Source organism: Scyliorhinus torazame, chromosome 13, assembly GCF_047496885.1.
Source record: "Scyliorhinus torazame isolate Kashiwa2021f chromosome 13, sScyTor2.1, whole genome shotgun sequence".
Classification (NCBI taxonomy): domain Eukaryota; kingdom Metazoa; phylum Chordata; class Chondrichthyes; order Carcharhiniformes; family Scyliorhinidae; genus Scyliorhinus; species Scyliorhinus torazame.
Window position 1 is genome coordinate 83,418,749 of NC_092719.1, and position 13,044 is coordinate 83,431,792.

A 13,044-nucleotide genomic window follows, 5' to 3' on the forward strand; every position below is an offset into this window, starting at 1 on the left:
GGAGGGGGGAGGGAGGGGGGAGGGAGGAGGGAGGAGGGGGTGAGGGAGGGAGGGAGGGGGAGGGAGGGGGGCTGATTTATTTTTCTTTTTGGAAGGGCCGCATGCCCCATTTTGCTTTGAGATGGGTGTTAAATTGTTAATCGTTTAGAGGGTTAAGTTGTTTTGTTTTGCTGGCATATTGCCCTGTTTTCTTTGTATTATTTTCCTTTTTGGAGTGTTTTGTAAAAATTATTGAAAAACCTTGAATGAAAACATTAAAAAAAATATATATACATATTATTTTTTTAAATTATGACACACACTGAGTGATTCTATAATCAGTTTTTTCTCACTGTGCATTCTGGAAGTATAATAATAATATATATTAACCATTATTGTCACAAGTAGGCGTCCATTAACACTGCAATGGACGACTTCCGGGTGCGGCGATGACCAGCTAAGTCGCACGTTTCGGCAGCTCCCTGTGAAACGGACTTTTGGGCTCTTGATAGGAGCCCCAACGGCAATTTTGACGGCTAAAAACACTGTGCGGTAAACCAGAAGGGAATCCACCCTGGATACGGATGGAAAAAGGAGGAGAGAGTGGCCAGATTGCAGTGGATCCTTTAGAACAGCGGCAAGGAAGGCAAGCAAAAACCAAGATGGCGTCGGAAGGTGGCAGTTTAACATGGGGCCCTGAACAACAAGAGTTCTTGAAATGCTGTGTGGAAGAGATCAAAAAGGAAATGAAGAAAGAGCTGTTGGCCCCGATACTACAGGCGATCGAAGGGCTAAAGGAGGAACAAAAGACCCAGGAGCGGGAGCTTCGGGTCGTGAAGGCAAAGGCAGCCGAGAATGAGGACGATATACAGGGCCTGGTGGTGAAGACGGAGACGCAGGAGGCACATCAGAAACGATGTGTGGAAAGGTTGGAGGCACTGGAAAACAACGCAAGGAGGAACAACCTGAGGATTCTTGGTCTTCCTGAAGGTGTGGAGGGAGCGGACGTCGGGGCATATGTGAGCACGATGCTGCACTCGTTAATGGGAGCGGAGGCCCCGGCGGGTCCGTTGGAGGTGGAGGGAGCATACCGAGTGATGGCGCGAGGACCGAGAGCAGGAGAAATTCCCAGAGCCATAGTGGTGAGATTCCTCCGTTTTAAGGATAGAGAAATGGTCCTTAGATGGGCGAAGAAAACTCGGAGCAGTAAATGGGAGAACGCGGTGATCCACGTTTATCAAGACTGGAGTGCGGAGGTGGCGAGAAGGAGGGCGAGCTTTAATCGGGCCAAGGCGGTGCTTCATAAAAAGAAGATAAAATTTGGAATGCTGCAACCGGCAAGACTGTGGGTCACATATCGAGGGAGGCACCACTACTTTGAGACGGCGGATGAAGCATGGACTTTTATTGTGGAAGAAAAACTGGAATGAGCGGGTTATTAAAAAGAACGTTCGAACAAAGTGGTGGGGCGAATGTGGGGGGCAAAGAGGGGTTTTATGTACTAATCCTGCGATGTGGTAACTTTTCTCTCTCCCACAGGTGGTGATGGGGGGGGGAGGGGAGGTGGAGGAGATGGGGCGTTGGCCATTGGGGGCGGGGCCAAGGGAGAAGCGCGGGCTTGGTTCCCGCGCTATGATATTCATGGCGGGAATAGAGAAGCAGGAAGGAGGGGGCGTCGCACGGTGCGAGCCGAGGTCACGGGGGGAAGCCGAGGTCAGCCAGAGTTTGCTGACTTCTGGGAGCAACATGGGGGGAGTAATTACGCTAGCGGGGGGGTGGGAGGGGGGAATTACTGGGTTGCTGCTGCTGGGGAGAGGGGGGAGCTGGTATGGGAGAGGATGGGCGGGGGGGCACCGCCTGGGGGAGATACAGCTGCGTGGGAACCGGGTGAGGAGCTGGAAAAAGGTGATGGCTAATCGACAAGGGGGGGGGGGGGGTAGGAAGCCCCCCAACTCGGCTGATCACGTGGAACGTGAGAGGGCTGAACGGGCCGATAAAGAGGGCACGGGTACTCGCACACCTTAAGAAACTTAAGGCAGATGTGGTTATGTTACAGGAAACGCACCTGAAACTGATAGACCAGGTTAGGCTACGCAAAGGATGGGTGGGGCAGGTGTTCCATTCGGGGCTAGATGCGAAAAACAGGGGGGTGGCTATATTAGTGGGGAAGCGGGTAATGTTCGAGGCAAAGACTATAGTGGCGGATAACGGGGGCAGATACGTGATGGTGAGTGGCAAACTACAGGGGGAGACGGTGGTTTTGGTAAACGTATATGCCCCGAACTGGGATGATGCCAATTTTATGAGGCGGATGCTAGGACGCATTCCGGACCTAGAGATGGGAAAGCTGATAATGGGGGGAGATTTTAATACGGTGTTGGAACCAGGGCTGGATAGGTCGAAGTCCAGGACTGGAAGGAGGCCGGCAGCAGCCAAGGTACTTAAAGATTTTATGGAGCAGATGGGAGGTGTAGACCCGTGGAGATTTAGCAGACCTAGGAGTAAGGAGTTCTCGTTTTTCTCCTATGTCCATAAAGTCTACTCGCGAATAGACTTTTTTGTGCTGGGTAGGGCATTGATCCCGAAGGTGAGGGGAACGGAGTATACGGCTATAGCCATTTCGGATCACGCTCCACACTGGGTGGACTTGGAGATAGGGGAGGAAACAGGAGGGCGCCCACCCTGGAGAATGGACATGGGACTAATGGCAGATGAGGGGGTGTGTCTAAGGGTGAGGGGGTGCATTGAAAAGTACTTGGAACTCAATGATAATGGGGAGGTCCAGGTGGGAGTGGTCTGGGAGGCGTTGAAGGCGGTGGTTAGAGGGGAGCTGATATCAATAAGGGCACATAAAGGGAAGCAGGAGAGTAAGGAACGGGAGCGGTTGCTGCAAGAACTTTTGAGGGTGGACAGACAATATGCGGAAGCACCGGAGGAGGGACTGTACAGGGAAAGGCAAAGGCTACATGTAGAATTTGACTTGCTGACTACAGGCACTGCAGAGGCACAATGGAGGAAGGCACAGGGTGTACAGTACGAATATGGGGAGAAGGCGAGCAGGTTGCTGGCACACCAATTGAGGAAAAGGGGAGCAGCGAGGGAAATAGGGGGAGTGAGGGATGAGGAAGGAGAGATGGAGCGGGGAGCGGAGAGAGTGAATGGAGTGTTCAAGACATTTTATAAAAAATTATATGAAGCTCAACCCCCGGATGGGAGGGAGAGAATGATGGGCTTCTTGGATCGGCTGGAATTTCCCAAGGTGGAAGAGCAGGAAAGAGTGGGACTGGGAGCACAGATCGAGGTAGAAGAAGTGGTGAAAGGAATTAGGAGCATGCAGGCGGGAAAGACCCCGGGACCGGATGGATTCCCAGTCGAATTCTATAGAAAATATGTGGACTTGCTCGCCCCGGTACTGACGAGGACCTTTAATGAGGCAAAGGAAAGGGGACAACTGCCCCCGACTATGTCTGAAGCAACGATATCGCTTCTCTTAAAGAAGGAAAAGGACCCGCTACAATGCGGGTCCTATAGACCTATTTCCCTCCTAAATGTAGATGCCAAGGTCCTGGCCAAGGTAATAGCAATGAGAATAGAGGAATGTGTCCCGGGGGTGGTCCACGAGGACCAAACTGGGTTTGTGAAGGGGAGACAGCTGAACACGAATATACGGAGGTTGCTAGGGGTAATGATGATGGCCCCACCAGAGGGAGAAACGGAGATAGTAGTGGCGATGGATGCCGAGAAAGCATTTGATAGAGTGGAGTGGGATTATTTGTGGGAGGTGTTGAGGAGATTTGGCTTTGGAGAGGGGTATGTTAGATGGGTGCAGCTGTTGTATAGGGCCCCAGTGGCGAGCGTGGTCACGAATGGACGGGGATCTGCATATTTTCGGCTCCATAGAGGGACAAGGCAGGGATGCCCTCTGTCCCCATTATTGTTTGCACTGGCGATTGAGCCCCTGGCGATAGCGTTGAGGGGTTCCAAGAAGTGGAGGGGAGTACTTAGGGGAGGAGAAGAGCACCGGGTATCTTTGTATGCGGACGATTTGCTACTATACGTGGCGGACCCGGCGGAGGGGATGCCAGAAATAATGCGGATACTTGGGGAGTTTGGGGATTTTTCAGGGTATAAATTGAACATGGGGAAAAGTGAGTTGTTTGTGGTGCATCCAGGGGAGCAGAGTAGAGAAATAGAGGACCTACCGTTGAGGAAGGTAACAAGGGACTTTCGTTACCTGGGGATCCAGATAGCTAAGAATTGGGGCACATTGCATAGGTTAAATTTAACGCGGTTGGTGGAACAGATGGAGGAGGATTTCAAGAGATGGGATATGGTATCCCTGTCAATGGCAGGGAGGGTGCAGGCGGTTAAGATGGTGGTCCTCCCGAGATTCCTCTTTGTGTTTCAGTGCCTCCCGGTGGTGATCACGAAGGCTTTTTTTAAAAGGATTGAAAAGAGCATCATGGGTTTTGTGTGGGCCGGGAAGACCCCGAGAGTGAGGAAGGGATTCTTACAGCGTAGCAGGGATAGGGGGGGGCTGGCACTACCGAGCCTAAGTGAGTATTATTGGGCCGCTAATATTTCAATGGTGAGTAAGTGGATGGGAGAGGAGGAGGGAGCGGCGTGGAAGAGATTAGAGAGGGCGTCCTGTAGGGGGACTAGCCTACAGGCTATGGTGACAGCCCCATTGCCGTTCTCACCGAGGAACTACACCACAAGCCCGGTGGTGGTGGCTACACTGAAGATTTGGGGACAGTGGAGACGGCATAGGGGAAAGACTGGAGCCTTGGGGGGGTCCCCGATAAGAAACAACCATAGGTTTGCCCCGGGGGGAATGGATGGGGGATATGGAATGTGGCAAAGAGCAGGAATAACGCAACTGAAAGATCTGTTTGTGGATGGGAAGTTCGCGAGTCTGGGAGCGCTGACCGAGAAATATGGGTTGCCCCAAGGGAATGCATTCAGGTATATGCAACTGAGGGCTTTTGCGAGGCAACAGGTGAGGGAATTCCCGCAGCTCCCGACACAAGAGGTGCAGGACAGAGTGATCTCAAAGACATGGGTGGGGGATGGTAAGGTGTCAGATATATATAGGGAAATGAGGGACGAAGGGGAGACTATGGTAGATGAACTAAAAGGGAAATGGGAAGAAGAGCTGGGGGAGGAGATCGAGGAGGGGCTGTGGGCAGATGCCCTAAGCAGGGTAAACTCGTCGTCCTCGTGTGCCAGGCTAAGCCTGATTCAGTTTAAGGTATTACACAGGGCACATATGACTGGAGCACGGCTCAGTAAATTTTTTGGGGTGGAGGATAGGTGTGCGAGGTGCTCGAGAAGCCCAGCGAATCATACCCATATGTTTTGGTCATGCCCGGCACTACAGAGGTTTTGGATGGGGGTGACAAAGGTGCTTTCAAAAGTAGTAGGAGTCCGGGTCGAACCAAGCTGGGGGTTGGCTATATTTGGGGTTGCACAAGAGCCGGGAGTGCAGGAGGCGAGAGAGGCCGATGTTTTGGCCTTTGCGTCCCTAGTAGCCCGGCGCAGGATATTGCTAATGTGGAAAGAAGCCAAGCCCCCGGGGGTGGAGACCTGGATAAATGACATGGCGGGGTTTATAAAGCTAGAGCGGATTAAGTTCGTCCTAAGGGGGTCGGCTCAAGGGTTCACCAGGCGGTGGCAACCGTTCGTCGAATACCTCGCAGAAAGATAGACGGAATGGGAAAAAGAAGGCAGCAGCAGCAGCCCAGGATCGGGGGGGGGGGGGAGGGGTGGGGGTGGGGGCGGGGAGGGGTGGGGGGGGAGGGGGGGGGAGGGGAGGGGTGGGGGGGATGGGGGAGGAGGAACCAGAAGGACTCTCAGGGTTGTTAGTGTATACTGTATGGTATGTATGGGTCTTTGCTACGGATAATTGTATGTTGGACTGTTGAATTGTATTTTTGGAGAGTGTTACTTGTGACAAGGCAGTTGCCAATTAGGGCTAGTTTTCATTTTTGTTATTTATTATTTATTCATTTTTTTTTTTTGTTTATAAAATAGGTCATTGTTATTTGTGTGGTTATAATGTTGTGTAAAGGATGCACAATGTGCTGTGTTGGTTGACCAAAAATTTTCAATAAAATATTTGATTAAAAAAAACACTGCAATGAAGTTACTGTAAAAATCCCCAGTCGCCACACTCCAGCGCCACTTTGAGTAGACAGAGGAAGAATTTAAAATGTCCAATTCGGGTGTATGGGTCGGAGAAGGCAAGGTTTCGGCGATATATCAGGAGATGAAAGAAGAGGAGGAGGCTTTGGTAGAGGAGCTGAAGGGCAAATGGGAGGAGGAATTGGGGGAGGAGATTGAAGAGGGTCTGTGGGCTGATGCCCTGAGTAGGGTTAATTCTTCTTCCTTGTGTGCCAGGCTTAGCCTGATACAGTTTAAGGTTATTCACAGAGCGCATATGACAGGGGCGAGGCTGAGTAGGTTCTTTGGGGTGGAGGACAGATGTGGGAGGTGCTCAGGAAGCCCGGCGAATCACGGCCATATGTTCTGGTCGTGCCCGGCACTGGATGGGTTCTGGAGGGGTTTCGCGAGGACTATGTCTAAGGTGGTGAAAGTCCAGGTCAAGCCAAGTTGGGAGCTGGCATTATTTGGGGTGGCGGACGAGCCGGGAGTGCAGGAAGTGAAAAAGGCCTGTATTCTGGCCTTTGCGTCCCTGGTAGCCCGGCGGAGGATCTTGCTATTATGGAAAGACGCAAAGCCCCCCAGTGTGCAAGCCTGGATAAATGACATGGCAGGGTTCGTGAAGCTGGAGAGGATAAAGTTTGCCTTGAGAGGGTCTGCGCAGGGGTTCTTCAGGCGGTGGCAACTGTTCCTAGATTATCTCGCGGAGCGTTAGAAGGAGGTCGGTCAGCAGCAGCAGCAACCCAGGGAGGGAGGGGGGTGGGGGGGGGGGGGGGGGGGGGGGGAGTGGTGGAGAGGGGAGGGGGGGGGTCTCTTTCGGGGGGTGGGGGGGGTATATGGGTGGGCGGGGAAGACGGTTTTCCTAAGGGCACTTGAAAAAGGAAAAACATAAACATATGGGAGAGTCAATATGTGCGGGAGGAACCCATTGTACAAGTTCTGTATTATGTTGGATTGATATGTTTATGTCTTGTTCGGTTCCTTCTCTTTTTCTTTTCTGTTACGGGGGGGGGGGGTTTAATTGGTTGAACATTTTTGTTGGAAAAACTTTGAATACACATATTTTTCAAAAAATTTAAAAATGACCAATTCACCGAACAATCACATCTTCGGGACTTGTGGGAGGAAACCGGAGCACCCGGAGGAAACCCATGCAGACATAGGGAGAACGTGCAGACTCCACACTGTCAGTGACCCAAGTGGGAATCGAACCTGGGACCCTGGCGCTTGTTGTGTTTGGACCTTTATACCATACGAAGGAGTCCACCAAACACATTGCCTTGTCCAAACCAGAATCTTTTATTGAGTCTCGTGTGGGAATATAGCTTATTACTGCTCTGGAATCTGCACCTAGCACCGACCATTCACTTGTATGTCTTATTACACCCTCAATCTTCTTCTGTAGATGGCTGTATGTGTCTTCCCTTATATGGGAGTCACTGGTCGCATGACCTTGATCTAGAGACCACATAATGGGCTGGATTCACATTAGAATCCTAAAATCGCAAAACGCGATTGGGCGGAGAATAGCCTCCAACAGCAGTGCCGGTTTGATTCCAAATCGGACATTCTCCAGCCGTTTCTGTCATGGGAGCTGGGAGTTTTACTCACCCCAGCTGCCAGCCCCTCACCCAGTCGCAAGATGGGTGAGGGTTCGGCACCAATTTTTCCATCGTAAAACGGCACAGTTCCTCTGCTGGCGTCAACATTTAGTCTCAAAAGCAGTGAATCCAGCCCAGTTTGTCTGCACCGCCATCTGCTGGTTGGAGGACGCACACCGTCCATCTTCGATATAGCCCATAGGTACACCTCCAAAGCGCTGTGAAGCAACAGTGCTAACCACTGTACAACCATGCTGCCCTGTGCCAGAGCCACCTGGAAATTGCAGCGGCGCTTCTGAGCATGGCACAGTCACAGCATGCCGTGGCTGGGAAAGTCGCAATGCCCTGACGCTTGCTGACGTGGCGCAGACACAAAGGGAGGTGGCCCAATTCTAGAGGGAGATGGTGCAGTACTGGCTGAGGTGACACAGACCCAGAGGTTATGGTCCACTTCCTGTGCTCCATGGCCCACAAGCATGCAGACCCTGGTCGAGACCGGAGCGGGCCTCCAAGACTGGCAGCACCAGGTGGTGGGGAAGCCTCAGGGGATATCTACGCTCGCACCCCCATCCCATGGAAAAGCCAGGGGGCAGTCAGGCACCACGAGGGAGGAGGGGATGGGGCCCGTGCCGGGGACTCCCGCAGGGGAGGTGCCGGTACACCGCAGCACCTTGAACTCCCTACCACTGTCATGTGAGAGCACCTTTAAGAAATGGGTGCTTAAGAAATGTACCTTTAAGAAATGGGTGTTTATCAGTGATGTCAGAGTGTGGGTGGAGCTGGGCTGTCTGTCAGCTTTTTACTTTTGTTTTAGGCTGTTTGCTGCAGGGTGTGTTGTAGTTTCATTTTCAGTGTTGGAGCTGAAGCCAGACAGAGCAGCTGTACTGCTGTTCTCTCTGCCATGAAAAGACTATCTCTTGATCATTTGGTGAATTCAGAATTATAAATGTTCTCAGTAGCGAATGTAAACCTAATGTGCTTCTGTTAAAAGGTGTTTCTTTTGTCTTCTGGATGTTGTTGGGAAGATATTAAGGATTACTTTGTGTTGTATTCTTTAGGGGTTGTATTTGAATTGATGGTTGCTAAGATGTTCACTGTATGTTTTAAAAAGGTTAACTTGAGTTCATAGAATAAACATTGTTTTGCTTCAAAAAATACTTTTCCATTTCTGCTGTACCACACCTGCAGAGTGGGCCGTGTGCTCCCCATATATAGAACATAGAACATTACAGCGCAGTACAGGCCGTTCGGCCCTCGATGTTGCGCCGACCTGTGAAACCACTCTAAAGCCCATCTACACTATTCCCTTATCGTCCATATGTCTATCCAATGACCATTTGAATGCCCTTAGTGTTGGTGAGTCCACTACTGTTGCAGGCAGGGCATTCCACGCCCTTACTACTCTCTGAGTAAAGAACCTACCTCTGACATTTGTCTTATGTCTATCTCCCCTCAATTTAAAGCTATGTCCCCTCGTGCCAGACATCACCATCTGAGGAAAAAGGCTCTCACTGTCCACCCTATCCAATCCTCTGATCATCTTGTATGCCTCAATTAAGTCACCTCTTAACCTTCTCTCTAACGAAAACAGCCTCAAGTCCCTCAGCCTTTCCTCATAAGATCTTCCCTCCATACCAGGCAACATTCTGGTAAATCTCCTCTGCACCCTTTCCAATGCTTCCATATCCTTCCTATAATGCGGCGACCAGAATTGCACGCAATACTCCAAATGCGGCCGCACCAGAGTTTTGTACAGCTGCAACATGACCTCATGGCTCCGAAACTCAATCCCTCTACCAATAAAAGCTAACACACCGTACGCCTTCTTAACAACCCACTCAACCTGAGTGGCAACTTTCAAGGATCTACGTACAATCACCTCACTTATCTGCATTAAACTCCATTTGCCACCTCTCAGCCCAGCGCTGCAGCTTATCTATGTCCCTCTGTAACTTGTAACATCCTTCCGCACTGTCCACAACTCCACCGACGTTAGTGTCATCTGCAAATTTACTCGCCCATCATTCTACGCCCTCCTCCAGGTCATTTATAAAAATGACAAACAGCAGTGGACCCAAAACAGATCCTTGTGGTACACCACTAGTAACTGGACTCCAGTCTGAACACTTCCCATCAACCACCACCCTTTGTCTATATCAGTCCCCATAATAACAACGATCCCATCTACAACACCAACCCCCGAACCTCAACCCGCATGTTTACATAAATAAATGACAAAAAGGAATCAGGGATTACCCGTAGTCACCCTTAATCTTACACAGCTCCCCGCCCCCCCCCCCCCCCCCCCACCCCAGGTCTCCAGCTCCTCCCGTCCACTGCCTCTTGTAAAACTCCTCGTCCCAACCTCGGTTCCTTCCCCCCAACTTTCCACCCCGGCTAGACCACTCGGACCCTGTTTTGCCAGGCTCCGATGGTCGCAGCCCCTCCCCCCACCTCACTCCCGTTCACTGGCCGGCTCTGGAGGCCCCCGCCCGGGTCCCTTTCCCACTTGCCCGGCCCTAGGAAAGCCCAAAGATCCCCTTTTAGCACACAAACCCCGCATATCCACCTACACCCCAAAGAACTCTCATTTCGAGTGAAAGTCCCATCCCTTCCCTTGTCCAAATATATACCACATTGGCTCCTTTAGCCTCTACACCCGCGCGCAGTGATACAAAATAGAAGAAAATACAGTTATGAGGTTACATCGGCACATGGCCATTCCTCAATTTGTCAGTTCTGCCACAATCCTTCTGCTTTCGCAAACTCCTCCGCTGCTTCCGCCGTTCCAAAATAAAAGTCTGTTTTCCAGGCCTTCCATTTTTCCTCGCAGATCCTTGTTAGTGTCCATCACCTTCCGCATCTCTTTCCCCATCGAGGCAAGTTGATCACCGTGCTGCAATAACGTCTCCTCCACTTCCTTCAGCGCCTCCCCTTGCTCTCGCACCTCCGTCACTGCGCTCGCCACCTCCGTCCTCACCGGGGAAACCGCCCCCTCCACCAGCACACTCAAAACCTCCCTCATCTCCTTCCTCACCCTCTCCATGCATTTCGCAATCTGCGCCAACTGCTTTTCAAATTCCGCAGCCATCACCTTAGTTGTTTCTTCAGCCGTAAGCAGTGCGGCCTTCCCTGGTGCTCCAGCCTCCATTTTCCCTGGTGACCCCGCGGTGACCTTTCCACTCCGCGACGGACCTTCAGCTGTTTTTTTTCCGGCAGTTTTTTTGCTCACCCTCGACATTTTTCTTTGTTTTTTTTTCCTCCTGTGTCTACACTGTGCCTCCTCCGTGCCTTCTCCCTGCTTCTGCCGCCTCCGTGGACCCTGGGACCGGGCTTAAAGCCCCGAAAATGCCGTTCCCGAACGGGAGCCCTCCACTGTGCGGCCGCCTCCCGCCCGCCGTCACCGGAAGTCTCCCAGCTAGTCAATTTCTGATCCAAATTGCTAAATCTCTCTGAATCCCATGCCTCCGTATTTTCTGCAGTAGCCTACCGTGGGGAACCTTATCAAACGCTTTACTGAAATCCATATACACCACATCTTTACCCTCAAAACGCTTTACCCTCATCCACCTGTTTGGTCACCTTCTCAAAGAACTTAATAAGGTTTGTGAGGCACGACCTACCCTTCACAAAACCGTGTTGACTATCTCTAATCAAATTATTCCTTTCCAGATGATTATACACCCTATCTCTTATAAACCTTTCCAAGATTTTGCCCACAACAGAAGTAAGGCTCACTGGTCTATAGTTACCGGGGTTGTCTCTACTCCCCTTCTTGAACAAGGGGACAACATTTGTTATCCTCCAGTCTTCTGGCACTATTCCTGTAGACAAAGATGACTTAAAGATCAAAGCCAAAGGCTCAGCAATCTCCTCGCTAGCTTCTCAGAGAATCCTAGGATAAATCCCATCCGGCCCAGGGGACTTATCTATTTTCACACTTTCCAGAATTGCTAACACCTCCTCCTTATGAACCTCAAGCCCTTCTAGTCTAGTAGCCTGAATCTCAGTATTCTCCTCGACAACATTGTCTTTTTCCTGTGTGAATACTGACGAAAAATATTCATTTAGCACCTCTCCTATCTCCTCGGACTCTAAGCACAACTTCCCACTACTGTCCTTGACTGGCCCTACTCTTACCCTAGTCATTCTTTTATTCCTGACATATCTATAGAAAGCTTTAGGGTTATCCTTGATCCTACCTGCCAAAGACTTCTCATGTCCCCTCCTGGCTCTTCTTAGCTCTCTCTTTAGGTCCTTCCTAGCTAACTTGTAACTCTCGAGCGCCCTAACTGAACCTTCATGTCTCATCTTTACATAAGCCTCCTTCTTCCTCTTGACAAGTGTTTCGACTGCTTTAGTAAACCACGGTTCCCTTGCTCGACCACTTCCTCCCTGCCTGACAGGTACATACTTATCAAGGACACGCAGTAGCTGTTCCTTGAACAAGCTCCACATTTCCATTGTGCCCATCCCCTGCAGTTTTTCTCTCCATCCGATGCATCCTAAGTCATGCCTCATCGCATCATAATTGCCTTTCCCCCAGATATAACTCTTTCAGAGGCTCTGAAGTTTTTGGGGGTGGAGAAGGTCACACACACTGCCTTACGAACAGAGACTAAAAGCAGACTGTTAGATTTGGCAAAAACATTGCAGTTAACATTACCTGACAAAATGCAAAAAGATGAGGTAATTATGGCAGTGGCTAAGCATTTAAAGTTGCCTGAGATACAGTCTGACTCATTAGAAATGGCAAAGATCCAGGTACAGATTAAGCAACTTGAACATGAGAAAGAATTAAAGCAGCTTGAATACGAAAGAGAGGATAAAGAAAGAGAGAGAGCGGAAAGAGAAAGAGATAGAGAGGAAAAAGGAAAGGAGCAAGAAGAAAAGAAGGAATAGCGCTAGCAGAACAAAAAGAAAGAGAAAGGGAGATACAGATCAGGGAAAGATAAAGTGAGAGAGTTTGAACTTCGGAAAATGGTCATGAAACATAACAGTCAGTTAAAGTTGGCATACTTTGTCTGCACTGAGTGCTGAATTTGGTGCATTTGAGTGCTATAGTGAGAGTTTGGTGACTGAGGGAGTGCTGAATTTGGTGCATTTCAGTGCTATAGTGAGAGTTTGGTGACTGAGGGAGTGCTGAATTTGGTGCATTTGAGTGTTATAGTGAGAGTTTGGTGACTGAGGGAGTGCTGAATTTGGTGCATTTAAGTGCTGTAGTGAGAGTTTGGTGACTGAGGGAGTGCTGAATTTGGTGCATTTAAGTGCTATAGTGAGAGTTTGGTGACTGAGGGAGTTA

At 50.3% G+C, this 13,044-nt stretch overlaps 1 protein-coding gene across 2 annotated transcripts in view; it reads right to left on the minus strand.

Annotated features, from left to right (window-relative positions):
- LOC140388163 (uncharacterized) overlaps positions 1-13,044 on the minus strand; it is a 296,950-nt gene that overhangs the window by 25,104 nt on the left and 258,802 nt on the right. The gene's annotated exons all lie outside the window — the stretch shown is intronic.